This window comes from Anomalospiza imberbis, unplaced genomic scaffold (assembly GCF_031753505.1).
Source record: "Anomalospiza imberbis isolate Cuckoo-Finch-1a 21T00152 unplaced genomic scaffold, ASM3175350v1 scaffold_445, whole genome shotgun sequence".
NCBI classification, from domain to species: Eukaryota; Metazoa; Chordata; class Aves; order Passeriformes; family Viduidae; genus Anomalospiza; species Anomalospiza imberbis.
Window position 1 is genome coordinate 12501 of NW_027100055.1, and position 2500 is coordinate 15000.

The window sequence follows — 2500 nt, forward strand, 5'->3', positions numbered from 1 at the left end:
CCAGCAATCCCCAGGGGGGGCGCCCCCCCGTTCGCCAAGCCGGCCACAGCCGGGCCGAAGCGGGACACGGCCCACGAAATCGATGGCCGCGGCCGACGGGCAGCTCGCAGCTCGTACTCGGTCTCTCTCGGCTTCTCTCCCTCTTTTTTTCCCTTCTCGCTTTATTTCTCCTCTTTCTCGCTAGCTCTCTCTCGCCTCTCGAACCGTACACACCCCGTTTCCCTGGGCCAGACGGGCGGACCGGGACGACGCCACGGGGCTCGTCCCGCGTCAGCGGCACTCGCCTCGCTCGGAGGACTGCGCACGGGGGCCCCCGGCCTCCCTCGCCGCTTCGGTCACAGGCACGGGACGAGCCTGCGGGGAGACGGCCCGTCACCTCGCTCCCATAGTACGGACAGACGAGTCCCAGGCCGCAGACGCCTCCAAGAGGACCGATGGAAAGCGACCGGGAAGGTGCGCCGCCGCAGGCCGGCCCCTGCGATGACGTAGCCGGAGGCAGCTGAAAACAGCGACCCCTTGGTGAACTTCCGGAGCCGGCCGCGACAACAGGTCTACCCGGCCGCGACAACAGGTCTACCCGGCCGCTGCCGGAAATCGCCTAAGTCCCTCCGGAGCGAGGTAGACCTGTTGTCCGCCGTCCACCGCCCGCCGCCCGGGCGCCGCGCCGGGCCCGGCGGCCCCGGAGCCGGGGTAGACCTGTTGTCCGCGGGGTAGACCTGTTGTCCCCGGGGTAGACCTGCTGTCCGCGGGGTAGACCTGCTGTCCGCGGGGTAGACCTGCTGTCCGCGGGGTAGACCTGCTGTCCGCGGGGTAGACCTGCTGTCCGCGGGGTAGACCTGCTGTCCGCGGGGTAGACCTGCTGTCCGCGGGGTAGACCTGCTGTCCGCGGGGTAGACCTGCTGTCCCCGGGGTAGACCTGCTGTCCGCGGGGTAGACCTGCTGTCCGCGGGGTAGACCTGCTGTCCGCGGGGTAGACCTGCTGTCCCCGGGGTAGACCTGCTGTCCCCGGGGTAGACCTGCTGTCCGCGGGGTAGACCTGCTGTCCGCGGGGTAGACCTGCTGTCCCCGGGGTAGACCTGCTGTCCCCGGGGTAGACCTGCTGTCCGCGGGGTAGACCTGCTGTCCGCGAGGTAGACCTGCTGTCCGCGGGGTAGACCTGCTGTCCGCGGGGTAGACCTGCTGTCCGCGGGGTAGACCGGTTGTCCGCGGGGTAGACCTGCTGTCCGCGGGGTAGACCTGCTGTCCGCGGGGTAGACCTGCTGTCCGCGGGGTAGACCCGCTGTCCGCGGGGTAGACCGGTTGTCCGCGGGGTAGACCCGCTGTCCGCGGGGTAGACCTGCTGTCCCCGGGGTAGACCCGCTGTCCCCGGGGCAGACCTGCTGTCCCCGGGGTAGACCTGTTTTCCGCCGCCCACCGCCCGCCGCCCGGGCGCCGCGCCGAGCCCGGCGGCCCCGGAGCCGGGCTAGACCTGCTGTCCGCCGCCCGGTTTTGGGGTTTTGGGGGTTTATTCCTTCCCGCCCCCCCCCCCGCCCCAATCCCGTTTCTTTTCTCCTTTCTTTGAAAGAACGACTCTCCTATTTGTTTGGTACAAGAAGAAACTCGTCCGGAAGAGAAATTTTCTTGGCAAATCTTATTTCGTTTTTCTCTAGTATCCAGAGCACCCCCAGACCGAGCTGACGGGCCGCCTGCGCCCTGTGCAAGCGGGAAAGCGGGCGGCCGCTTTTGGGCCGGTTCTTTCACGGTCCGCAGAGACCCTCCAGGCCCGGCAGGGGTCTGGGGGGCCCCGGGGGCTCGGACCCGAGGCGCCCGGGGCCGGGACGAAGCCGCCGGCCCCTGGCCCTCGTTCCCACAGACAGAGAGAGAGAGAGAGAGAGAGAGACAGACACAGTGACACACACGCCCACTCCACACACTCGCACTCCGCCGCCACCCCCTCGGACACCGCACCCACCACCCGCGCCGCTCCCTCCCTCCCGGATGCGCGGGCCGCCCGCCTTACACGAGCTTGCAGGCCGGGACAGGGCCAGGCGGGGGGGGCATCGGTTGGAGGAACACAGGTCTACCCCGGCACGCGGCGGCCGGAGGCTAAGTCGGAGCCGAGATACCAGGTCTACGAAGGGGCCGGGCGAAGGTAAGCCACGACGGGGCCGAGACAACAGGTCTAGCCACGGTCCCGGAGCCCGGAGACCGAGGCCGGCCGGGCACAACAGGTCTAGCCACGGTCCCGGCGCCCGGAGGCCGAGGCCGGCCGGGCACAACAGGTCTAGCCACGGTCCCGGCGCCCGGAGGCCGAGGCCCGCCGGGGACAACAGGTCTAGCCACGGTCCCGGCGGCCGGAGGCCGAGGCCGGCCGGGGAGCACAGGTCTACCCACGGTCCGGTCGGCCGGAGGCCGAGGCCGGCCGGGGAGAACAGGTCTACCCACGGTCCCGGAGACCGAGGCCGGCCGGGGAGAACAGGTCTACCCACGACCTGGTCGGCCGGGGACATCAGGTCTACCC